The sequence below is a fragment of the Chiloscyllium punctatum genome, chromosome 8 (assembly GCF_047496795.1).
Source record: "Chiloscyllium punctatum isolate Juve2018m chromosome 8, sChiPun1.3, whole genome shotgun sequence".
In the NCBI taxonomy this organism is placed as follows: domain Eukaryota; kingdom Metazoa; phylum Chordata; class Chondrichthyes; order Orectolobiformes; family Hemiscylliidae; genus Chiloscyllium; species Chiloscyllium punctatum.
The window spans coordinates 49,235,596-49,263,590 of record NC_092746.1 but is presented as its reverse complement, the minus strand read 5'-3'; the positions used below and the strand labels follow the sequence as shown (position 1 = coordinate 49,263,590).

The 27,995-nt window shown below is 41.8% G+C and overlaps 1 protein-coding gene and 1 long non-coding RNA gene across 4 annotated transcripts in view; one reads left to right on the top strand and one right to left on the bottom strand.

Moving 5' to 3' along the window:
* gabbr2 (gamma-aminobutyric acid (GABA) B receptor, 2) overlaps window positions 1–27,995 on the top strand; it is a 968,818-nt gene that overhangs the window by 127,091 nt on the left and 813,732 nt on the right. The gene's annotated exons all lie outside the window — the stretch shown is intronic.
* Window positions 3–27,966, bottom strand: LOC140480238 (uncharacterized). Its single transcript, XR_011961224.1, has 3 exons — window positions 27,884–27,966; window positions 14,294–14,453; window positions 3–393 (listed from the first exon to the last, which is right to left on the bottom strand). It is a non-coding gene; the product is annotated as an uncharacterized lncRNA (long non-coding RNA).

The following is a 27,995-nucleotide window of genomic DNA, read 5'->3' as shown; positions in this document are numbered from 1 at the left end:
GGAGCAACAGGATTTAAGGGAAACCACAACATTTAAGGAGCGTTCCTCAAACATGGCACACTCATTTGATGTGGAGAGAGAGTTTCTAAGTGTATGTCTGTGTCTAGTTCTGCCCAAGCAAACATTACAACAGCACAAATATTTTTGGACATGGGATGATTTCATATGCCAGCAGAGGTCATGTTCCGCAGCTTGCATGCTTTGTGCTTTTGCGACATGCTACATCAGTTGGTTGGCAAGATGGTTCCAAGAATGAGAAACTTCAGTTATGAAGATGGATTGAAGAATCTGAGACTGTCCTCCTTTGAGAGAAGGCTGAGAGGAGATTTGATGCAGGTTTTTAAAATCCTGAGTGGATTAGATGCAGTAGATAAAGAGATATTGTTCCCACTCCTAAATGGAATAAGACGATATATATTTAGAATAATGTGCAAAAGAAACAAAGTTAAAACACAGCAAATAGTTAGGGTATGCAGTGCACTGTCCGGAAATGTAGATGGGACTGGTTCAATTGAGGCATTCAAGAGGTCCAAATGTTGATTTGGACAGAAATGGGTGCAGGAATATTGGGAAAAAGGCTGAAGATTCGCAGTTGGGGACAGAACCAATGCAGACATAATGGGGCAAATGATCTTCTGCGCTGTAACAATTCTATGATTCTGGTAAAATAATTCTACCAAAAATGTTTTAGGATGAATGGAATTTGCGATTGCAATTTTCCTACCAAGTACTCATAGTGGTAATGAGGTTTCATATGTTGTTGATCTGTCATGACATTGTAAAATCATCTACATCTTGATTGTGAAAGGGTGCAGCTTCCTGCTTTCATCAAAATGTTGTTGTTCTAATGATAATGGACTTCTTGTGTTTTCTTGGGGTAAAGGATTTCAGTAGAAACCTGTTTCCCAAGTGGATGTGTGCTGATATCTATACCATGTGAATAATTAAGGGTTTAGATTTCTTACTGTCTCTGCACTTACCTTTGCCCCCAAAAGCTGCAACAGCCAAACACTTGCTATTTGGTGAAAGAAAATGAACCACTTGAATTTGTGCAGTGTCACAACTGTGATTTGCATCAAATTATTGCATGATTAATCAACAACAATGGATTTGCAGTATCTTCAGGAAGCATTTTGGAATTAGCATAATTGCATTTTCCATATCTTTTTTCTAAGTTACAATGTAGGACATGAATGAAGAACACAATTTCTCATTGAATAAAACACTAAAGGTTAAAAATTACTGGTGACAGTGATAGTACTATGATCATTGAAAATGCTCATCAGTTTTCCTCCGATATCTTGATTGCATTATTAATCCTTTTTAAAGGAATAAATTAAAATAGATGGGAAAGGGATTTGAAATGAAGCTATTAAGTATTGCACGATACCAACATTGACAGTAATTCTCAGGCTTAAGTAAGGAAGAATTGAAACATAGAACCAATACAGGTCTGTATTTCAGACCAGTGCACTACAGGTAATACAAAATTATTGGTTTTACAATACAGTAGGATGCCAGCTAGTGTATTTGTGGCTGTGCTGAAAGTGTTTTTTTTTCACTGCAGTTATCTGTCTTAATTGCATTTCTCTCATTTTATTTATGCTTATTTACAAACTAACATTAAATTTACAACATTGACAAAGGTTATTTTGCCCAACTGGTCAACTCCAGATTTTATATACTGTACAGAACTCCTTCCAACCTGCCTTTATATTCTCCTATTCTCTTTCTTCTACTTCTGTACACATTAAATCTTCCCTTAAAGGTGTTAATGCTATCTGCTTCAGACACTTCATAAAACAAGGGTTTTTACATCGTCACTACACACTACTTAAAAAATGCCTCCTAAATTCGTTATTTAGTCCACAAATCAATATCTTATATTACCTGACTTCTATGGTTAGAGTGAAAAAGGGTGGCACGGAAAAAGCACAGCAGGTCAGGCAACATACGAGGACTAGGAGAGTTGACGTTTTGGGCATCAGGAGTGTGGAGAGGGAGAAGAGGACTGAGAGATAAATAGGAGGGTGGGGGTAGAGCTGAGGAAAGTAGATGGGAAAGCGATAGGTTGATGTAGGTTGGGGATTATTGTGATAGATCGTGGGGAGGGTGGAGTGGACAGGTGGGAAGAAAGATGGAGAGGTGGGACAGGTTAAGAGCGCAGTGCCAAGTTGGAGGGTTGGATTTGGGATGAGGTGGCTGGAGGGGAGATTTGGAAATTAGTGAAGTTGATGTAGATGACTAGTGATTGAAGGGTCCCAAGGCAGAAGATGAGGTGCTCTTCCTCCAGTTGATAGGTGTCTTGGATTTGGCAGTGGACGATGCCCAGGACTTCCATGTCCTTGGGGAAGTGGGAGGGGGAGTTGAAGTGGTCAGCCACAGGCTAGTGGGGCAGTTGGGTGTGTGTATTCCAGAGATGCTCCTTGAAACATTCCACAAGTTGGCATCCTGTCTGCCCGATGTTGTCTCCTCTACATCAAGTGCAACAGACACAGTAGATGAGGTGGGTGAATGTGCAGGGAAATCACTGCCAGATGTGCAAAGATCTTTTGGGACCTTGGATGGAGGTGAGGGGGGAGGTGTGGGTGCAGGTTTTACACCTTGTGTGGCAGCAAGGAAGAGGTGCTGGGAGTGGAGGGTGGGGTGGTGGGCACATGGACCTAACAAGGGAGTCACGGAGGAATTGGTTTCTGCGGAATGCAGATAGGAATGGGGAAGAAAATATATCTTTGGTGGTGGGATCTGTCTGTAGGTGGCAGAAATGGCAGAGGATAGTGCACTGTATCTGAAGATTAATGGGGTGGAAGGTGAAGACCAGTGGCGTTATATCCTTGTTGTGGTTTTGGGGGCATGAGGGTTCATGGGCAGAGTTGTGAGAACCGGGCAGTGTGGGGTTGTGGAACTATGAGGTTAGATGCTGTGGATGGGAGATCCCTTGAGGTGATGAGGTTGTGGATGGTCTGGGAGAAGATGGTTTGGGAGGTGGGGTCAGGGTCGAGGGGGTGGTTGGAGGAGGTGCCCGTGAGTTGGCATCTGGCTTCGGCAAGGTAAAGGTCGGTGTGCTAAACTACCACTGCACTGCCCCTTGTCCCCTGTTTGATGGTGAGGTTGGGTTTGGAGCGGAGGTTGAATAAAGGGTTATGGTTGAATAAAGGGTTAATTATATCTTTTTGCTAATAGTAGCTGAACATGTGGATGAGGCACTATATCAGGACAATGTCAGATCCCATGGTACCAGGACCCGTTTGTGTAGAATTCCAGAAATGTTCTTTTGCATCATCTCTTTCAAATAGTGTTTATACTCTAAAAATGTTGTTCACTAACACAAATGTGGACCATTTTCTATCAACCACTCAGCCCTGAACCTGCTCTGTTACCTAGAAGGATGAAGGATTTGTGGAAAACTTTCCTCCAAATCATGTGCCATCCTGACTTCAAACTATATTCTCATTCTTTCCCTGTCAGTGGGTCAAAAATCCAGGAACTCCCTTCTCAACAGCATGTTGGGTCTGTTACATGAGATGGACAATGGCAGTTCACGAAAAAAGCTCACCGCCACACTGTCAGGAGGAAGTCAGCGATGAATAAATGCTGACCTAGCCATAACTTTCACATCCCATGAATGAATAAAAATATGTTCTTTTCGAAGGTCACTGATCCTACACAACCCTTTCAGAATTTTTAGGACCTTTTAACAGGATTTTGCTCCTGCTTTAAGTTTCTTCAATCATTTATGATAACATTGATGTAAATCTTACAACTACCTCCGATTCTTCAATATATTTTGGAGTCACAGTACAACAATATGGTTTTTAGACTTGACATTACCTTCTTGCTTTAATTCTATACTCCATTCCCCAAGAAATGATTTTCCTTTGCACCTTGTGACTGCATTTGGCATATTATGTATCTACATTCTCACACCTTATTCCTCCTCCATCCTAAATAATTTCTTATCGACAATACTATATATATACATATATAAATTCCTCTCCAAAATAAGTCATCTCATACTTCACTACATGAAATCTAATCTGTCATTCAATCCCCTCGCTCTATCAAAGCATTTAGGGGCAGGATTTTAGCAGCCCTTTGGAGGTGGGGATATTGCATCTGATCTACATGCTGCTTTCAGGCAAAGTCACTGAGAGCAGGACCGGAATCAGGAAGGTGGAGTATCAGCAGTCAATTTCATTTTGTAAAGTCTCTACTAAGCATCATTTTACCTTGCAGTTGGCATTTTGTCAACAATGTATTGACTTCTAACAGGAGGCTGCCAGCCCCTTGCAGCAGCCTGTGGCAGGAGGTATTTTTAAAGCAAGGTGGAGGCCTTTAGGAGGAACGGCATCATCCACCACCCCAACAATATCCCTGGGGTGGGCTTCTCTTCCAGTACTTGGCCCTGAATTATTCAATAAACATCTTTTCGTCTGCCTGGTGTGTGCTACAATGGCTTTACCAGCCTCAGCACTGACCATCATTATTGATGGCACAACTAACACTGACCCTCTGATTGGGTTGTCAGCTGTCATGGCAGGCAGCCATCTTTAATAGGAGTCAAAAAATGTGGCGCTGGAAAAGCACAGCAGGCCAGGCAGCATCCAAACAATAGGAGAGTCGACATTTCAGGCATAAGCAGCCACTTAACTGTCAGTTGCTTGCAAATTCCAGAAGCAAGGTCCACGCGTACCAGCATTTCCTGCTAATGTCGCACCATCTGAAATCCAGGCCAGACTTATATATGTATATCTGGGTTTTGATGCAGTTCTCAAAGTTCCTAGTTGTGTCTCCTAATTTGTTTGGTACCAACTCAAAATTGTGACAGTATTCGTCCAGTATTGCAGATCATTCATTCTCCTTTCTTTGGCAGTGCTTCAGGTCGAGGATGACTTGCTTCCACTCCGAGGGAATGTGGGATGGGGTCGGCAGTGGCTGAATCTTCCAATTCTGGACCCACAGAGTCTGCTTCCGCTGGGGCAGATGGAGTTTGAGGAAGTGGGTGGGTGGGACACTCTGGGTTCTGTTCACTCTTTCCACTTGGTCTCCATGTGCTCCATTTGGTAATGCTTGACATGATTGGCACCATCATGAATACCTCTCCTGTTCCTGAGTTCTATGGCAAGCAATTTCCACATGATGATGAGGGCTGTTGCATTTATTTAGGGAGACTTCTAGAGTGCCCTTGTAATATTTTCTCTGCCCTCCAAGAAATTGCTTGCCATCACAGAGTTCGGAGTAGAGCTCTCGCTTATGGAGGCCTGTAGTGGGAATGTGGACAATGTGGCCTGGCCATGGTGGCTGCCCCTGGGAGAGGATGCTCAAGGTGGGAGGCCTATCCTGCCGGATTCGCAAGATCTTGTGAGTCAGCTCTCGTGATAACTCTCCAGGGATTTTAGGAGTCTGCTGGCACCATGATGGTCCATGTTTCAGATCAGTGATGTCTTGCAGAAGAAGGCTGGAGAGAAATGTTGTTTTCTGGATGTTTAATCTGAGGCCCATACCCTCATGCCACTTAGCGAATGAGTTGATGACAGTGTGTAGTTTGGCCGTTGAGTATGTGCACACTCCCAGCTGTAATCTGCATACTGCAGCCCAGTGATAGAAATTTGGGTGGATTGGGTTCTCAGCTGAAGCATTGAAGGTGAAACGGTTTTTCGCTCATCCTGTACATTAGCTCCAATCTGACCGGGAGTGTCGTGAAGCGAGGATGGAGTGTTGCATTGAGGAAAATGGAGAAGAGAGTTGCAGCCCTGGTTAACTCCAGTTTGCATTCATACTGAGTTTGTGGTGGACCTGGTGGTGACAATCATGGCTGGAATGTCATAATGAAGCAGGCGGGAATAGCAATGAATACAAGATACGATTATGACTGGGATTTTTCAATAAATAACTACCCCAGTAACATTTACTATTTACTGACTTCTTTGTCAGGCTTGGATTGAGACATCTAAATTGTTTTAATTGTGCCTTTGGTAAAGTTGGTTCTTTATCCCTGCCACATTATAACAATTTCAATGCAAATTAGCTTATGAAGTTGTGCATGAAGAATAAGCTTATGGGTTGAAGATTAAATGCCATTTTAAGATTTCAATGTGCTCAGATATAATTGGAAATGTAAGAGTCTTCTGTGTATAGTTTACCAATATAAACCTGAAAGGAAACAAGTGCAAGCATGTAAAAAAAAATAGGTAGCACCATTAATGAGATGTTTTCATAGCCATCTTTCAGTTTCTGTAGTGTGTAAAGCATTGTCAGGATCGAACAAATCACATGCATCCATTATTTTCATTAATATTCCAATTAACAAGCATAGTGACGATGGGAAATCCTGGCAATCAATCCACAGCAGATTAAATATAATTCATATTCCTTTGTTTGTTTGAGTCCCAAGACATTAGTACCCTTTCTGCAATGTCATTTATCCTTGGCAAAATGCCAATGAGCAAATGAAAGCAAATCTATTGTAAAAACAGACACGGGGGAGCATGTCTGATTCTGCAATCCAATCTCTGGGCTCACACAAGGCAGTAACTCACATAAAATTCCCGCTTGTGCTGAATGACACAAATTCAATTTCATCAACCTCCTTCGTTGCCAGCTCACGATAAACTGAGATAAAGAATCTCAGTGTACTGCATTTGACCCAGGTCTATCTCTCCCAGATCCATTACTGTCTGCCATTTCCTACATCATCTGGTTACCACTACTTCTTCCTGCCTCTGCATTGTTGAAACTCTAAGCCATGTCTTTTTCATCTTGGAATTTCTTCTCCAGAAAGGTATTTTCCATCCATGACTTCACTATGGGTGATTGTGCCACTATCATCGCTTGATAGAAACTCACCTTATGGACAATGACACCTTCCTTATTACCCGGTTCTCCATTCCATCAATTTAATCAGTGTTGGACATCAAGACATGAACACATTCACCTTGTGGTTGTTGCTTTGACAATCCTTTCAATGACCTTATACTTTCAGGATCATTTGGTCCCTTATCCCTGTTTTTCATTTGTCTCTTTCATTCTGTAGTTACCGCTTCATCCTTGACTTGAAAAAAAGCTCTGAGACTTCCTTCTACTCAGGAGAGTGATATAGAAATTCACATTGTTCTTTGCATATCATTTGAGCACCCACGAGTTTAGACTTTTAAGTGACTTACTGTGAAATTTTCCATCGGTTGAGCAGATGCCAACATGGATGTGCGGGAGCAGTAATGGTGCAGTCTTTGTTATGTCTGCAGTGGCCACAGTCTACAATTGTCTGACCATAGCCAGACAACCCAATCAGATCTGAAAAAGGATTGTGTGCTTTTGTTGTGAAGTAACTTATGGCTTTCTAATGAGACAACTATCTTTTTTTTTGTAAGGGAAAGCACAAGATGGATATAGAGTAAAACACAGTTGATATTTTTCCAGAGAGAAGTGAGGTGACCCCATGTTCTTTTTTGGATTGAACCTAATTTAAATATTCAGCACAAGCTCCAAAATCAGAAGTCAGATTTATGGGATGGGAACTGATGTGTTGCTGCAACTTTCAGAAGTCTTCAAATGGAGAGGGAAACAAGGAAATGTAAGTTGAGGGAAAAGGACTATTTCTTGTGAGTGATCATATTTATGAGAAGTGCTGGTGGACCATGAGTTCTGAGGTTCATTAACACAACTCTGAATGTACTGATTCATACATTTGGAGGAAGGCATTGTTTGGAGCAGAGATACAGAGCCTCCAAGAAGAGCTGTTCAAGACTTGCATAAGGAAATGAACAGGAAACTCTAGGAACGTATCCTGCTTTCTATGAATTTATAGCAACAAGAAGGTTTCCCCGTCCAATGGCCTGCCCTCACATTGTCTAGATTAAAGTGGCACTGGAAAAACACAGCAAGTCAGGCAGCATCCGAGGAGCAGAGAAATCAACGCTTCGGGCAAAAGCCCTTCATCAGAATTTGTGCACCTACTCATCAGATGCTGCCTGACCTGCTGAGCTTTTCCAGCTTCACTCTAATCTAGACTCTGATTTCCAGCATCTGCAGTCCTCACTTTTGCCCTCACATTGTGCCTAAGTGTGTGAACAGTGAACCAACAATTTGCTGAAGACAGCACAACTCACTGCCAATTTATATCAATGTTCGGGTTCAAGACTAACATAGAATTTAATTGATTGTTGTATTCACTCTCTTCATTGTAGCTTCCAAACCTTCACATTCTCACTACCCAGGAGGAGTTCTGTATAGAGGGGTGAGGGGGGTGGGGTGGGGGGGGGGGTATAAAGCATTCTAGGTTTGGGGAAAAAATTACAACAAGTGTCATTTGGAGGTTTGTGAGCCTTCTGCTTCTCTGCGTATCCAACTGTACTCCACATTGCCTTCAGCAAATGTGAATGAAACCCTCCTGCAAGCATATAAACTCTATTCCTTAACACTTTTCCAACTTCTCCCTTGTTCTTTGCTTCTTGAATTGAAGTGGTAATAGTGACTGCAGTCCTGCCAATGTCTTCATCATCACCTTCACCATCACCATCACCATCATTTTCAACATCACCATCACCATCACTATCACCTTCACCATAACCTTCACCATCACCATCACCTTCACCTTCACATAATTTTCACCATCAACATCATTTTCACCATCACCTTCACCATCACCATCACCTTCAAAATAATTTTCACTATCACTATCACCATGACCATCACCATAACCTTCACCATCACCTTCACCATCACCATCACCTTCACATCATTTTCACCATCCCCATCACCTTCACCTTCACCATCACCATCACTTTCACCATCACCTTCATCACCACCATCATCATCATCATCATTACCTTCACCAACATTTTCACCATCACCATCACCTTTACCATCATCTTCAACTTCACCATCACATAATTTTCACCATCACCATCACCTTCATCATCATTTTCACCATCACCATCACCTTCACCATCATTTTCACCTCTACCATCACCATCGCCTTCACCATCACCATCACCTTCACCAAAACCATCACCATCACCTTCACCATCACCTTCACCAACATTTTCACCATCACCATCATTTTCACCATCACCTTCACCATCACCATCATTTTCACCATCACCATCCCCTTCACCATCACCATCAACATCACCTTCACCATCACCATCACCATCACCATCACCTTCACCAACATTTTCACCATCACCATCACCTTCACCATCACCTTCAACTTCACCATCACTTTCACCATCAATATCACCATCATTTTCACCTTCACCGTCTCCTTCACCACCGTTCATTATCTTTCTGGGCCATCGAGCCTGCTCCACCATTCATTTATATCGCCTCAATTCCTCCTACCTGCATTAACCCTTAATTCCCCTACCATGCAAAAACCCATCGAACTGTGTCTTGAATATATTTAACAAAGCTGCCTATACTACTTCCTTGGGCAGAGAATTCCATAGATTCACTACTCTCTGGGAAAAGCAGTTCCTCCTCATCTCTGTCCTCAGTCTACTCTCCCTAATCTAGAGACCATGTCCCCTAGTCTTCATCTCACCTGCCAGGGGAAACAACTTGCCTGCTTCTATCTTACCTATCCCTTTCGTTATTTTATGTTTCTATAAGATCCCCTCTCATTCTTCTAAATTTCAGCAAGTACAGTCCCAGGCGGCTCAACCTCTCCTCATAGGGTAATCCCCTTATCTCCGAAATTAACCTGGTGAACCTCCTCAGCACGACCTCAAAAGCCAGTATATCCTTCCTTAAGTAAGGAGATCAGAACTGCGCACAATACTCCTGGTGCGGCCTCACCAACATCTTGTACAATCGCAGCAGAACCTTCTTGCTCTTAAATTCAATCCCTTTCACAATGAAAGCCAATATTCCGTTTGTCTTCCTGATCACCTGTTGCACCTGCAAGTCAACTTTTACTGATTCATGTACGAGCACTCCTAATTCCCTCTGCTCAACGGCATGCTGCAATCTTTCACCATTTAAATAATACTCTGACTGACTATTTTTACTTCCAAAGTGGCTAAGCTCACATTTACCAATGTTTTACTCCATCTGCCAGATCTTTATCCACTCACTTAACCCATCTAAATCTCTCTGCAGACCCTCCACAACCTCTGCACAGTTGGCCTTTCCACCCAATTTAATGTCATCAGCAAACCTGGATGCGTTACACTCGGTCTATTCTTCCAAATCATTGATATATATCATGAACAGTTGCAGGCCCAACACCGACCCCTGCGGCACCCCACCCCCACTGATCTCCAAACAGAGAAACACCCATTTATCCCAACTCTCTGCTTTCTATTGGTTAACCAGTCCCCTATCCATGCTAGTACATTCCCTGTAACTCCGTGCAGTTTTACCTTATGGATGAGTCTTTTTTGGTAAATTACCACTAACGCATCTTCTATAACTTCCGCCATTTCTTTTGTACCCTTGAATGCATTCCATCTGTCAATAGTCTTGTGGTATTATCACTGGACTATTAATCCAGAAACCCATCTTAGCACCTGAGTTCAAATCCCACCACAGCAGATGGTGGAATTTGAATTCAAACAATGAAGATTTGGTATTGAGAATCTACTGATGACCCATGAAACCATTGTCGATTGTCAGAAAAACCCATCTGACTCACTAATGTCCTTTGAGGAAGGAAATCTGCCATCCAAATCAAGTCAGGGCTATACGTGACTCTAGCAAGCACAGCCAGCATTCATTCATATGAATCATAAGGAGTCTCAACAAAGAAATGAAACCAGATGTACCACCTGGCATCAGCCCTGTCAATGCTGCAGCGTCCTTCTCACTAACATTTGGGGCTGCTGCCAAAATTGGGGAGCTGTCTCACAGACTAGTTAAACAACAGGCTGACATAGTCATACTCATGGAATCATACCTTCACATGATGTCCCATGTAACCATCAGCAGGACAGACACATCAGGGGTGATGGCACAGGCGTACACAGTCAGGAGGGAGTTGCCCTGGGAGTCCTTAACATTGATTTTATGACTTCAGGTTAACCATGGGCAAGGAAACTTCCTCCTGATTACCACATACTGTCCTTGCTTGGCTAATGAATCAGTACACCTCCATGTTGAACAACACTTGGAGGAAGCACTGAGGGTGTCAAGTGCACAAAAATGCACTCTGGTGGGGGAATTCAATGTCCACCAGCAAGTGAGGCTCAACAGCCCTAATGATTGAGCTGGTTGAGTCCTAAAGGACAGAGGTCCAAGGCTAGGTCAGTGACAGATGGTGAAAGAACCATAGCGTCACAGAGTCATAGAGATGTACAGCACAAAAACAAACCCTTCAGTCCAACTCGTCCATGCCGATTGGATATCCTAAACCAATCTAGTCCCACTTACCAGCACCCAGCCAATATCCCTCTAAACCCTTCCTATTCATATACTTATCCAGATGCCTTTTAAATGTTGCAATTGTACCAGCCTCCACCACTTCCTCTGGCAGCTCATTCCATACACTTACCACCCACTGCGTGAAAACGTTGTCCCTCAGGTTTCTGTTATATCTTTCCCCTCTAACCCTAAACTTATGCCCCCTAGTTCTGGACTCCCCGACCCCAGGGAAGAGACTTTGTTTATTTATCTATCCATGCCCCTCATAATTTTGTAAACCTCTATAAGGTCACCCCTCAGCCTCCGATGCTCCAGGGAAAACAGCCACAGCCTATTCAACCTCTCCTTATAGCTTAAATCTTCCAACCCTGGCAACCCTTTCAAGTTTCACAATATCCTTCCAATAGGAAGGAGACCAGAATTGCACACAATATTCCAAAAGTGGCCTAACTAATGTCTTGTACAGCTGCAACATGACCTCCCAACTCCTGTACTCAATACTCTGACCAATAAAGGAAAGCATACCAAATGCCTTCTTCACTATCCTATCTACCTGCAACTCCACTTTCAAGGAGCTATGAACCTGCAGTCCAAGGTCTCTTTGTTCAGCAACACTCCCCAGGACCTTGCCATTAAGTGTATAAGTCCTGCTAAGATTTGCCTTCCCAAAATGCAGCACGTCACATTTATCTAAATTAAACTCCATCTGCTACTCCTCGGCCCATTGGCCCATCTGGTCAAGATCCTGTTTTAATCTGAAGTAACCCTCTTCGCTGTCTACTACACCTCCAATTTTGGTGTCATCTGCAAACATATTAACTGTACCTCTTATGCTCACATCCAAATCATTTATATAAATGACAAAAAGTAGTGGACCCAGCACCGATCCGTGTGGTACTCCACTGGTCACAGGCCTACAGTCTGAAAAACAACCCCCCACCACCAGCCTCTGTCTTCTATCATTGAGCCAGTTCTATATCCAAATGGTTAATTTTCCCTGTATATCATGAGATCTAACCTTGTTAACCAGTCTAACATGGGGAACCTTGTTGAACGCCTTACTGAAGTCCATATAGATCACATCTGTCACTCTGCCATCATCAATCCTCTTTGTTACTTCTTCAAAAAACTCAATCAACTTTGTGAGACATGATTGCCCATGTACAAAGCCATGTTGACTATCCCTAATCAGTCTTTGCCTTTCCAAATACATGTATATCCTGTCCCACAGGATTCCCACCACTGCCATCAGGCTCACTGGTCTATAGTTCCCTGGCTTGTCCTTACTACCCTTCTTAAACAGTGGGACCACATTAGTCAACCTCCAGTCTTCTGGCACCTCACCTGTGACTATCGATGATACAAATATCACAGCAAGGGGCCCAGCAATCACTTTCCTAGCTTCTCACTGAGTTCTAGGGTACGCCTGATCAGGTCTTGGGGAATTATCCACTTTTATACATTTCAAGATGTCCAGCGCTTCCTCCTCTGTAATATGGACATTTTTCAAGATACTCGAGGAGAAAGTGAGGAGTGCAGATGCTGGAGATCAGAGCCGAAAATGTGTTGCTGGAAAAGCGCAGCAGGAATTCCTGAAGAAGGACTCATGCCCGAAACGTCGATTCTCCTGCTCCTTGGATGCTGCCTGACCTGCTGCGCTTTTCCAGCAATACATTTTCAGCATTTTTCAAGATATCACTATCTATTCCCTACATTCTATACCTACCATGTCCTTTTCCACAGTAAACACTAATGCAAAATACTCATTTAGTATCTTCCCCAACTCCTGCGGTTCCACACAAAAGCCACCTTGCTGATCTTTGAAGGGCCTTATTCTCTCCCTAGTTACCCTTTTGTCCTTCATGTGTTTGTAAAAACCCTTTGGATTCTCTTTAACTCTATTTGCCAAAGCTATCTCATGTCCCCTTTTTCCCCTCCTGATTTCCCTCTTAAGTACACTCCCACTACCTTTATACTCTTCTAAGGATTCATTTGATCTATCTTGTCTATATCTGACATATGCTTCCATCTTTTTCTTAACCAAACCCTCAATTTGTTTCATCGTCCAGCATTATTTACACCTACCAGCCTTTCCTTTCACCGTAACAGGACTATAGTGTCTCTGGACTCTTTTGATCTAATTTCTGAAGGCTTCCCATTTTCCAGCCGTCCCTTTACTTGTGAACTTTTGCCCCCAATCAGCTTTTGAAAGTTCTTTCTTAATACCATCAAAATTTATAACTTCAACTTTTAGATTGGTCTATCTTTTTCCATCACTATTTTAAAACAAGAGAATTACCAACTCATCCTTACCAATCTGTCAGCTGCAGATGCATCTGTCCATAAGAGTATTGGTAAGAGTGATTACCGCATTGTCTTTGTGGAGACAAAGTCCCATCTTCACATTGAGAATAGCCTCCATCATGTTATATGGCACCATCTCATGCTAAATGGGACAGACTTCAAACAGATCTACCAACTCAAGACTGGGCATCCATGAGGTGCTGTGGGCAATCATCAGCAGCAGAATTGTACTCCAGCCGAATCTACAACCTCATATCCCTTACACAAGCCAGGGGATCACCTTGAGAGTGCAGGAGGGCATGCCAGGAGCACCAGGCATGCCTAAAAAGCGGTGTCAACCAGGTGAAACTGCCAAACGGGACTATTTGCATGCCAAACAAGCAGCAGGTGACATACAGAGCTGACGGATCCAATAACCAATGGATCACATCTAAGTGACCCAGGTCCTCTCAGCTACTGATCTCATTACAGCCTTGAGTCAAACATGGGAAAAAAAATCTGAATTTCACGTAAAGATGGCAGCCCTTGATGTTAATGTCACATTTGACTGAGTGTGGCATCAAGGAGCCCTAGCAAAACCGCAATCAATAGGTATTGGGGGCAAACTCTCTGCTGGTGTGTGTCATACCTGTTACATAGGAAGAGGATTGTAGATGTTGGAGTAAGTCATCTCAGCTCCAAAATATCTCTTCAGAAGTTCCATAGGATGCTGTCCAAGGCCCAACCATCTTCAGCTGCTTCATCAATGACCTTCCCTCCATCATAAGATCAGAAGTGGGTATGTTTACCTATGATTGCACAATGTTCATGAGACCTCAGAAACTGAAGCAGTCCATGTTCATATGCAAAAACATCTGAAAAAAATACCCAAGCTTGGGCTGACAAGTGATAAGTAATCTCCACGCCAATCAAATACCAGGCAATAAGAGAAAGAATATCCAATCTCTAATGAGAAACAATCTAACCATCGCCCCTTGAAGTTCAATGGTATTACCTTCACTGAATCCTCACTCTAAACATTCTTGGGGTTATCATTGACCAGAAACTCTACTGGACTTACCATATAAATAAAACTGCTAAAAAAAAGTCAGAAGCTGGGAATACTGTGGCTAGTAACGCACCTTCTGACTCCATCTGTTCACCATCGACCACGCACAAGTCAGGCATGTGATGGAATACTCCCTTGATGGTTGTAGCTCCACCAAAACACAAGAAGCTTGGCATCATCCAGGATAAGGCAGCCTGCTTGCCTGGAACCACAACCAGTAGCATCCACTCCCTTCATCACATTCACTCAGTAGCCCCAGTGTGTACTATCTACAAGATGCAATGCAGAAATTTACCAATGGATCTTCCAAACCCATGACCATTTTTATCTAGAAGGACACGGGCAGAAGATATATGGGAACACAACCACCTGCAAGTCCCCCTCCAAGACACTCATTGTCCTGACTTGGAAATACATCACCATTCCTTCAGTGTTACTGGGTCAAAGTCCAAGAACTCCCTCCCTAAGGGCATTGTGGGTCAACCTAAAGCACACAGACAGCGGCTCACCACCACCTTTTAAGAGGCAGCTCACCACCACCTTTTTGAGGGCAACTACTGACGGGCAATAAATGCTCACCAGCCACAAGTGAATAAAAAAAGTAGCCAATTAAATGCTGAAGTGTTGTCATTGTTTGTTGTGGAGGCATACATCCCAGTGGAACCAGACAGTGCATCCAGAAGGATGAGGACTAGGCAATATAAACAGTGAGTGTAGGCAGAAATGGTTGGTCATGGAGTCTGAGGGGGCAGGGGAGCATTGCAGTCCCAGAGAATAAATAATCTGAAGATCTAGGGCTCCTGGCTTCAATCTTTATGAGAAAGATGTATTTTGAGGAAGTCATATATGCAGAAACTTGCATTCACGCTAGACATTGAACTAACTTTGAGACTTCGAATAGAGGGCTTAGCAATCCTTCTCTACAGTGTTGATGGCTCACGTTAATGGCTAATAGGGGCACACATAACATTTTCTCCCAAAATACAACATTCTTCGATGGTTTTACCTCAGAGGCCCGGGTGGCTGATTGGTGATAGCTATCCCTTTGCCTTTAAAAGGTTTTGAGTTGGATTGCAAGCAAGCATCACATATGGCTTCTCTGATCTCACTGGTACAGTTAATTCTGCTTTTACGTAGATCTGTGGATCAAAGGTATCATATCAGCACCCAAGGAAGCATGCATTCATTTGCATGATGATGTGCTGTGATCACAAAGGAGTTACACACTGAGAGAGTGGAATTCTTTCTTGTTGACGTAAGTAAAGGTATTGAGTCAAGGAGCACTCAGTGGCCACATGGGTGTAATTTAAGATTCCTTGGGCCTAGGGGAATCCTGCCATCTGTAAAGATGTAGCTCCCTGTTATACTGCTGCAAACTGGTTGATCAAATAACATACTCTCGAGAACCATTGAGCTTTGAATTTTTAAGACATCTACACTTTACGTCGTTTGTTGTGCTTTGATGCCTCACAATAAGTTTCAGGTGGGAGAGAGACTGGTCAAATAAAAGGCATATCAAGAATGATTGTTGGGAATTTATTCAAAGAAACACTATTTATTAAACATTTGTAATAAATACTATTAAACCTGATAATCTGATAACCTGATAGTCACATTAGTCAAAATGCTTAGTGGACCTGCTATCTACACTTGTCATGCCACTTTCAGTGATTTTTTTTTAGATTAGATTAGATTACTTACAGTGTGGAAACAGGCCCTTCGGCCCAACAAGTCCACACCGCCCCGCCGAAGCGTACCCACCCATACCCCTACATCTACATCAACCCCTTACCTAACACTACGGGCAATTTAGCATGGCCAATTCACCTGACCTGCACATCTTTGGACTGTGGGAGGAAACCGGAGCACCCGGAGGAAACCCACGCAGACACGGGGAGAATGTGCAAACTCCACACAGTCAGTCGCCTGAGGCGGGAATTGAACCCGGGTCTCCGGCGCTGTGAGGCAGCAGTGCTAACCACTGTGCCACCGTGCCGCCCTTTGATTTATGATGCAAAGGCTGTATTTTCCTATTTCTCTTTATTTTTGACTGTGGACTGAAATAGGAAAATAACTACTTTAAAAGCCAAGGATTGTTGAAGGATTACTTTTTAGAACAAATTTTAAAAGCATCTTTTAAAAACAAGCTTCCTGACCTTCATTGTAATTGCTGTTTATCAAGCTATTTGTGCACACTTTGGCAAAAGGTTTAGTTTGCAACTGAGTTGAAACAAGGGGGTTTATATGAAAGGAGCTTTGGCCAGCAACAGGTAGCTGATTGATCTTTGGATTAGCGACCCGTTATTGATGACAAGGGCCTTCTTCAGCTAATAACTATGAGATTGGCTTCCAGGTCGCTGAACAGCATAGGGGAGTGAATGTTTAGAGCCGATTACTGGAAGGGAAGGAGAAATATTAGCTCTGTAGTGAAAAACATCTCAATCCTGAAAGTAGCCTATTTATTTCCCCTCAATGGTTGTCAGCTGGTACTTTCCAATAATAAGTCATATATCTTTATTAAGTGTGAACCAGTCACTTTGTGTCTCCTTCAAATCAGGAACAGCTCCTGGAGGAGGATGATGAAGAATCAGCAAAACAATCATCTCAGCAAACTCTGAGGACAACATCACTGAAGTGCCTTCCTGGTCTTTCCCTCTGCCCATAATGCAGATTTTATTTCCTGTGTCTGTCTGTGTTTGCATGTGCAGAGGGCAATTTTACAAATCAGGGAAGTCTGTATACTTTTTAAGATCTTTAACTTTTGTGATAGCTCTGGGAATAATGGGTCTTGATTTCTACCACAATACACCAGTGAGTTGTAACAGTGGACATATTCACGTCTCTGCATTGAACATGATTTTCCACCTATCCACCCACTCCTTTTAGAATTCTATTTTGTTTTCTTCATTGTTTTGTATCATCTACAAATTTTGAATTTGAATCTTGAACACCAAGATCTTGGTCATTAATATATATCTGGAAAAGCAAGGCTCCCAATGCTGACTTTTAGGAAAGTCCTTGACAAACTTTCTTCCTGCCCAAAAAATATTCATTGACCAAAATGGATGCGAATACTTTCACTTTTATTCCATGAACTATAACTTTCCTCGCAAGTCTGTTGCGTTCCACTACATCAAATACTTTTTCAAAATCTAAGCACATCGCATCAACAGCATTATTCTCATCAAACATTTCTGTTCCCATTTCAAACATTTCCATCAAGTTAGTTAAACAAGATTTCCACTTTATAAATTTGTGCTGGCTCTTCCTAAACACCCCACCTTTTTCCAAGTGACTGCAAATTACATTCTAAACAATTGTTTTTAGAAGCTTCCCCATCACTGAAGTTAAACTGACTGATCTGTAATTGCTGGGCTTATCCTTACTTGTGAACATGGACATTTTCCTTCAATTCTCCAGTCCTCTAGCACATCCCTTCAGTCCCTTTCAGGACACCTAAAAGATGATGACCAGTGTGCCTGCAATTTAAACATTCCCTTTCTTCAATATCCTTGGAAGCATCTGATCTGGCCTTGGTGCCTTGTCAACTTTAAATATCAACTTTAAATATTCAATATTTCCTTTTTATCAATTTTGAGTCCTTCTAACAGATGTTGTCCTTCTGTCACCACTGCCAGGGTAGCATCTACCTCCTTAGTAACAACAGATACAAAGTATTCATTTAATACTTCAACAATTTCTCTTGTTCCCATGTGCAAATTCTGTTATTGGTCACTAATTGACCCCATTCCTCCTCGATTAGTATTTTACTTGTGATGAAGAAGACTGTGGGACTCCCTTTATGTTGGCTGCCAGGCTTTTCTCATAATCTTTGCTTCTCTAATTTGCATCTTAATCTTCCTTCTGTCACTTCTGTATTTCTCTTGGTTCTTAATTGTATTTTTTTACTGACCTGTCAGAGTGTACTTTTTCTTCTTATTTTAATTTCTATCCAACTTTTCATCCAGGGAATTCTGAATTTGTTTGCCTTCCTGTTCCCCTTTGAGGAAATATGCCTCAACTCTACTTGACCATATCTTGTGATTGCAGAACCAAATCTCTTTTCTTATCCAAATCATTGGTATAATGTGGACTATGACTTCTGGCTGTCACCCTCCCACAAAAAAAAGTACTGCCATTTTGTAACATCCTTGACCTTGGCACTAAGAAGATAGCATATCTTCCTGGAGACACAGCTATGGCCACAGCAATACCTATGTATTCCCCAAGCTAATGAATCACCATTACTCCCCCTTTCTTCATCCTCCTCAGTGATTTCATGAATCCTGCTGTCCTGAAAGAAGTCAGCAGGCTGTTGCACCATGGCCACAGTGATGCTACAGTCAACCTCCACTGGATGCTCCATCACAGGTGGGTCTGCAACTGCTATTGTGGAGTTGGATACTTGTTTCACATTGAAATGGATGAGAAGCTCTGCTGTAATGAAAGCTAGATTTCTGAAAAGTTATTGGTAGTGGCAAGAGGCTCAGTAGCAGACTCGGCAATGTACTAAGCATCTCTCTTACACTCTGTCCATTGATATCCTCAGTTGTGTTGTCTACAGCAGAATCAGTATGCATCCTCACCCTTTGGTGAGCTGGAGCATGAACTATCCTTTCATCCTCGTATGGTTGTAGTTTATGTTGCCCAGTGACTCACCACATGCTAATCCTGACATTCTATTAGCCACTAAAATTTACATATAGCCAGGAGCTTGGCTGGTGATTGGGATTGTCAAATCACGTAACTATTTCTTCAGCAGATGTCTCCTTTCTCTCAAGCCGTTCATGCTGAGCCTGCACCGGCTGGTCTAGTGGTAACTCTTGGGTCTCTGACAAGATTAATGTAGAAAGGATGGATGGGGGTGTGGAAACAGTTTGGGTGGAAGGCAGGAAGTCTGTGCTCACACCATCTGCAACTTGCACTTTGTGCCAGACAGAAGGATTGAAGGTAAGGTGAGATTTAAGAAAAGGCATAAAACTGAAAAAGACTGTTGTCCTGAATATTCTTCATGACACTGGATGCATTGGCTTCAGTCACAAAGTGCAGATGTTCCTGACCCCCACCTGTTCCCTGCTGCTACTAGTATGTGGCATATTTGGCTGGCGTGCCTGCCTTTTCTCAGTAGTGGTGATACAAAAGCTGCAAGAGATGGTTCTGCGACTAATAGCATTGATAACTTTGAGGGTGAAATGGAGTATCTAAACATTTGGACTGAATCCAGATTGCTGATTGTTGAATGATGGGAGCAGTGTGCACTGAATAGCATGAGAAATTGGTTGAAAGAGGGTGGGAGATGTCCTTTGAATTCACTGACCCTGATTACTCACATTTAAGCATTAAATATTTATCCAGGACTGCAGTCAGGACACAGGGCCAACCTGCAGGATTTTACTTCTCTGCCTACCTGGCTCCACTCCCATCTCAGGGTGTACCTTGATGGTTGCCAAAATGTGGTGTCAATTCCCTCTTCCACCTCTATCATTAAGGTCTCCAGCAAAGTATCTAAGACCTTTCTTTGGAAGGTTTCATTTGTTCTTTACTTTTCAACGAAGCCATCCTGAATCTATTGCAGCAGTTCATGGGTACAACTTTGTTTTGCAATTCCCTTTTGCTTATGTATCTAGTCAGGCACCCATATCACGCTGGGATGCCATTACAATCAGTGAAACATATGACCAACACAAAGTTTGCAGTTTGTCTCAACAGGCTGATACGCAGAGTAATTAGACATTTAGAAAACAGACCTAAGTGAGACTTTCTCCCCCCAGAACATCCCCTTGTAGTATTCAAAAAAGAATGGGAGATTTCTACCAGAAACTTGGTAGAAATTTATCTCTGAAACATCACCCCTGAGCAATTGACTTGATCACTTTTCTCCTGCTCTCTGTGGCATTTTGCTCTCCACAGATTAGCCATTTTCCTTAGAGCAGCAGTGGTTATGTTTTAAAAGTAATTCATGAGTTGTGAAATGTTTTGGGATGTCCAGAGGACATCAGGGTACCATGTGCAAATGTCAGCATTTTTCTTCCAGTGCTTTAATTGTAGGATTTTCTGTATCAAAGAAACAAAAGAAAATCTCCTAGAATTTAAATATATATTTTCAGTTAAACCAAAGCTTTCTAATTCTATATCATTGCAATCATTCTATTAACAAAATGCTGCACTACTTATGATCCTTTTGCTTGTTTAAAAATGTGCTCAGATAACATTCACATTTAATATCTTCCTTAACAATTTTGTTCAAAGCAAAAGTAAAAATTTTGACGTTGAAAATGGCAATGAGAAAGGCCAGTTAATTGCTGCACGTGTTACGGACCAGATTGGACCCCTCCAAAGTATTATTACAGGATTGGACCCCTCCAAAGTATTATTACAGGAGATAGCCAAGACCCTAACTTTTATATATTTTTTTAAAACACAAGTATAAGACACTGTGTTCGAGATATGATTTGATTGGTCTACCGCTAAGCTTTAATCAAAACATAATCACACGTGCTGTCTCCTTCTCGTCCAAAAGTAAGAAAAATCAAATGAGACAATGTGCCCTTGTGGATTTTTAAGAGGAAGCCTCACTATCTAAGACTTCACTCTAGCAGCACAGAACTCAAGCTTTTAGCTCTGGCAGCCAGCAGAGAGCTTCTCCACAAACTGAATGTGAAGCCGAATGCCTTCCTGGGTTTGTCTGAGCCCTGACCCCACCTACTTATGGTTCTTTCATCAGGACGAACGCAAGAACCATTCATCAACTGCCTGTGTGAAGGAGACGTTTTGGCATCACTCTGCCAACACCCCACTGCAAGAGAAACAGGACAGACCACATCTCTTTAAGGCACAATATCATCACATGTGGTTGGAAAACCTGTCTTGATTCAGCCTATGTAGGCAAACAGGTTTTACATGGCATTTAATCCAATGCCAAATTCAAAACATGAAACCGTTACATTTACCTACGCTATCTTTACTTCATCAAATAGTTCAACAACACTAGTCAAAGGCAATTGCCTTTTAACAAATCTGTGGTCATTTGCAATTATTAACCAATATTCCAAAACAAAACATTTTAAGAAACAAAATCTTAAATTGAACTCTTCATACCTGTTTGTTACACTTTGTTTAATTGTAATTGTTTGTGACGACTGACAAATGTAATTTGTAAAATGTAATTGACAAATTTCCTGATGAAGGGCTTTTGCCTGAAATGTCGATTCTCCTCAGATGCTGCCTGACCTGCTGTGCTTTTGCAACCACACTCTTGACACTAACCTCTAGCATCTGCGGTCCTCACTTTCACTTAAATGTAATTTGTAAGTTCACCTCGCTTTTCTGTTCTGTCTGGCACATTTTCTGAATGCTTAATTTTTATGTATTTATTTTTGTTTATGAAGTATCATGGTTCAGATATTTTGCTTTAATACAATATTTATTATGGTCTGTTCTTTGTAAAAAAATATAATTCAAGGAAATATTCTCCCCTTATCCCACTTATTTAGTCATGGCCTCCTTTTGAGAATGGTCCGTGTTGGGCAGTATTTCAAGCATGATGTTCCTAATGGCAGAACTGGAAATGGGTCTACTTCTGCTCTCGTGATTTTTGCTGTTTTTCACATGATTACAACTAAACAAAGTGTAACTGGCATTCACAGGAAACATGCAATCACTCACAGGGGGAACTTGCCTTTAGCTGACAATGCTGACCACCCCGGTCCAACACCAGTACCTCCACATCAATGCTGCTCCCAAAGAGCCTCCTAGATAATCAAGAAGGCTCCTCATCGCAACCACAAGTTCCCTGCTCAAATCCATTGCCATTAGTATAAGGATAATTGAGAGCGTAAAGGTGACACAGATACTTTTAAAGTTGAATTTTTATTGTAAATGTTTCATTGATCTCACTTTATTTTTGTGCACATCGTTGTTATTTGTTGAGACTCATTTCGTCAGCAATCTAAATGCCCCATGTTTGGCACACGTTGATAGTTACTGTTGTAACGTGGTGTGGCTGCATCCCCTTAAAGGGGCTATCTTAGCTTACAGTCAATTACTACCCACCTCAAAACTATATGATGTATTTCACTTGTTGAGTGGTCTGAAGCATCTTACTTATGATCAGAAATGTGTTATTCTTAATTCCCAGAGAATATTATCTTCAAATAATGAACCTTCATTATTGTTCACCAATGTGTTTAAGTGTGATTGATATGTTTAAGTCTAAGAAGAAAACAACAGTTACAGTGAAGTTTGGGACATTTCTTCATGTAGAAGAAACAATATGTTCCTTTGTTCACTTTTCATTGAACGTTCATATTAGTGATGACTTGTTCTTGCCACTCTGTGAGACCTGACTGAACATATATTGTCAAGTGGCCCTCCGTTCAATAAAAAGAATTTTGTCCAAGATCACTCTGAGCAAGGATAATTCAAATGTTGTAGGTGAACTCTATCAGACAATTCCCTGAAGTGGATCCCCATGAGGACAGTACTGACACTGCCTTTAGACCCCTCATTTTCTTATCTTGATTGACTGTGCCCACTGCCCGCATTACACCAGACCATTCCTTCTTCCACTCCTCTATGCCTCTGACCCCACTTCACAATCCCCCCACCACACCACTGATACAAACCTGTTAGTCTGAAGCCTCCACTCAAGCTGCCTTTCTCCTGCTCTGCTCCCTTTTGCCTCAGAGCTCAACAAAAAAAAATCCCCATCCGACAAAGCTGCACAAAGCCAGCTGGTGTATGACATTTTTTTAAACAAGTGGGAACTGAAAGCAATGAGAGTCTTGTATGCCGTTGACTTTCTATTGAAAGTAGGACACGATTTTAAAAAGCATCACTTGGATAAGTATTCATGAAAGACAAATATATTTCCAGTGAGAACTCATTGTAGGGTGTTGCGAGGCATGACACGCCACGAGGCACTATTAACTTCATCTCTGCTTCTCAACTTCTGTCAGGAAATTGAAATTTTAGCTTACATCTAATTTAGACATCCTATACACCACATCTCTAGATCTTCCAGACTCCATGATTTCTCCCTACCACCACCATAGTGTGCACTTCAACGTGCGGTTCTGTCCGGTTTAGCTCTGTACCACCAGAGTTGGGATTATACCTGGGACGTTTTGGGTCAGAGACAAAAATATTATCAACTGATCTAAAGCTGCAATTTCCATGCATGTAAAAATATGTCAGCAAGATTGAGGCCCCTCAGATTAAAGGGGCATTGGCTATGTGGTTTAACATTAGCTAAGGAACAAAAAGTAAAGCTATAGTGGTGAATGGTTAGTGTGCACTGTGCAGTGGTGTTGGTGTGAAGACCACTGCTATACCTTAAAGACTGGGTGTTTGGTTTGTAGAACATAACTTTAAAGTTTGTAAATTCACAAAACTCAGAAATATACTAAACTGTGAAGAGGATAGTAGTGATTTCAGAATAACATAAACTGATAGATTAAATGGATAGATATATGGCACATAATATCTTACACAGAAAATCATGAAACAATCTGAATTTGTTGGGAAAATGAGGAGAGGCATTATGAACGGAAAGCTAGGACTTTAAAGAAGTACGGGAACAGTGTTGTATTACATCTCACCCTTAGTTTGCAATATTGCTCTTGATATCAACGCCATATCATAGCATTTGACCTGATGGTATAAAGGGCTCAGTCTCCATTTCACTGAGGCCACTTGCCGCTTGACATGCTGAAAGAAGTGGGCAACAGTTTGTAACCAAATTGTTTATTAGTAACTTGAACCAAAAGAGCCTGTGATGATAATACCAGGAGATACCACAAGAATCTTTCAATAACACATTACTCCTGTCTCTCCTTTATGTTATGGGAGCCCATATAACTATCAGCTCATCAGGTGCAAATACCGTGCTGAAAGCAAATGTTCATTCCTGCATCAACAGCAGTTTGTGAGGGCAGGTTAGATCACAGAGCCCAGCGGTGGAGGGGGAATGTGTGGACACATGTTTTGAAAGGTAGCATGACATATTGTGTAGGTTGATAGAAAAGCATTCAGGATGTTTGACTTTATAAGAGGAGCATTGAATATAAAAGCAAAGAAACTGTGCTAAACTTTTATTAAACACTGGTTCGGGCACAGATGGAATACTGCAACCAATACTAAGCATTGCACTTTAGGAAAGATGACATTAACAAAAACACAGAGGAGATTCATTCAAATATTGCCTGGGATGAAAGATGCAATTATGTTGAGTAATTGGAGTATCTGGTCTTGATCTCCTTAAAGATTGTGGGAGTTTCCATTAAAATGTGGCAAATCCTGAAGGGGTTTGAACAGTAAATAAGAAGAAACTGTATTCCACTGGCATGAGCATCGATAAAGACTGGTCAGAGATTCTGGCAAAAGAACAAGAAGCAATATGACAAAACAAATGCAATCATTGTTCTGGAATGCATTGCCTGAAAGGATATTTGAGGAAGATTCACTAGTAACATTCAACAGGATAAATGTTGAAAAGGAAATGTTTCCAGGGCTATAGAGAAGGTGCAGTAAAACAGAACTAACTGGTTAGGACTTCCATAGAGCTAACATCCGCACAATACTATTGAATGGTCTCATTTTGTGCTATTTTATTCCATAGTTTTGTGACATTGCATCGATTACAATTATCCAATGCTTCAAATTTAATTTGGGAGCACAGAGATGCCTAAAACATGAATAAGTATTTTAATAAAACAGCTAATCTGTTGGCAGCAAGTTATATGTTTTAAATGTGAGCACTTTGACAGACTCTAGACAGCAATACTATCATATAATAAGTACTTTATGTACTATCGCACTCACATGGGAAGTTGAAATCAATTTAAACAACTAACAGGAGGAGGAGTTTCCCCAAATATTCCCATCCATAATGTTTGGGGAGCCCAGAATAGCTGTTACAAAATATCATTTGCAACTATCTTCAGCCAGAAGGGTCAAATGAATGAACAAATTGTACCTCTGCCTGAGGTTTCCAACCTCACTGATGTTAGTTTTCAGCCAATTTGATTCACTCCGTGTGATATCACAAACAACTAAAGGCATTGGATACTGCAAAGGTTTTGGGTCCTGACAACATTCCAACAATCACATTGAAGACATCCTAGCATTAACCAGACCCCTAGCCAACTGTTCCAATCTACAACATTAGCATTTCCCCAATCACTTGTAAAATTGTCCATGTTTGTCCAAAAAAAGCAAGACAAATCCAATTCAGCCAATTACTGTCTTTAATCTTTTCTGAAACATCAGTGAAATGATGGAAGGGGTCATCAACAGTGCAATCGAGCAGCTCTTGCTTAGCAACGACCTGTGCACTGATGTGCAGCTTAAGGCTTTGCCAGAGCTACTCAGCTCATGATATTTTTACAGACTTGATCCTTTTGCGAATTCCAGACTGAGATGACTGTCCTTGACATCAAGACAGCATTTGACCCAGCTGTCATTAAGGAGCTTTAACAAAACTCAAATCACTGAGAATCGGGGGGAAACTCTCTGCTGGTTGGGGTCATATCTGGCTCGCAGGAAGATGGTTGTGGTTGTTGGATGTCAATAATCTCAATTCCAGGACATTACTGCAGGAGTTCCTCAGGGTAGTGTCCTCAGCCTAACCATCTTCAGTTGCTTCTTCAATGACCTTCCCTCCATCATAAGGTCAAAAGTTTGCTGATGATCACACAGTATTCAGCACCACTTGTGACTCTGAAGGCTGTGCCCAGATGAAGTATTACCTATAAAATTACCAGGCTTCGGCTGATAAGTAGCAACAAAAATACCAAGCAATGAACCATCTCTAACAAGAGAGAATTGACCCATTCCACACTGTCAACATCCTGGAAGCCACTGTTCACCAGCAAATGAACTGGGACAGCCATATAATACTGTGGCTACACAAGAGGTCAAACACTACATATTCTATAGTGAAAGATTGGTGGAGTTGTGAATAGTATAGAAGGTTATCAAAGGATACAGTTTGATATAGATCTGTTGCAGATATGGATGGAGAAATGGCAGTTGGAGTTTATCCAGGTAAGTGTGAGATGCTGCACTTTGGGAGATCAAATATTAAGGAAAATTATACAGTTTATGGCAAGGCCCTGAACAGCACTGATGTACAGAAGGATCTTGGGGTTCAAGTCTATAGCTCCCTGAAAGTGGCCACGCAAGTAGATAGGGCGGTTTGTCGTGTTTGCCTTAATGGTCAGGGAATTGAGTACAAGAATCAGGATGTCATGTTGCAGCTTTATAAGACTTTGGTTTGGCCACCCTTAGAATATTGAGTTCAATTCTGGTCGCCATATTGTAGGAAGGATGTGGGGTCTTTGGAGTGGGTGCAGAAGAGGTTTACCAGGATGTTGTCTGGATTAGAGGGTGTGAGTCATAAAGAGAGGCTAGAAGAACTCGGGTTGTTTTCCCTTGAGCAACGAGGCTGAATGGAGACTTGATAGAAGTCTATAAAGTTATGAAATGCACAGATAAGGTTGACGGTCAGAATCCTTTTCTCAGAGTTGAAATGTCTATTCTAGGAGGTAGGCCTTTGAGGTGAGATGGGGAAGTTCAAAGGAGACGTGAGGGGCAAGTGTTTTGCACAGAGAGTGGTAGGAGTCTGGAACATGCTGCCAGAGATGGTGGTGGACGCAGATACGTTAGAGGCACTAAAGGCATTTCCAGATAAGCACATGAATATGCAAGAAATGGAGGGTTATGGACCAAGGGCAGGCAGAAGGGATTAGTTTCATTTGGCATCATGTTTGACCCAACATCGTGGGCCGAAGGGCCTGTTACTATGCTGTACAGTTCTATGTTCTATGAAAAACTCCCCTCTTGCCTCCCTAAAACGTGTCACCGTTTACAAAGCCCAAGTCCATAAGAATATAAAAAAAGGAATAGGAACATTTGGACCCTTGAGACTAATCTGCCATTCAATAGAATAATAGCTAATCCAGCATTCCTCACACCCACATTCCCATAGAAGTATGATGGGTATTCTCCACTTCCCTAAATGGTTGCAACACCAACAACTCCCTATGTACTTTACACCATACAAGACAAAGGAACCTGTCTGATTAACACCTAACCATCTATCTATCGTCTATAATATTCACTATTTTCACTAGCAATGTAATGGCAGCCATGTGCATTGTAACAACTCACCCATCTCTCAGCCTGTTCAACTTCTTTTGACAGGATAAGAGCAGAATCTCAAGTAGGGTAGGGACTACTGTTTTAAACTCCACTTCTCTCTGAAGTTATTGTTGCAGAGGGG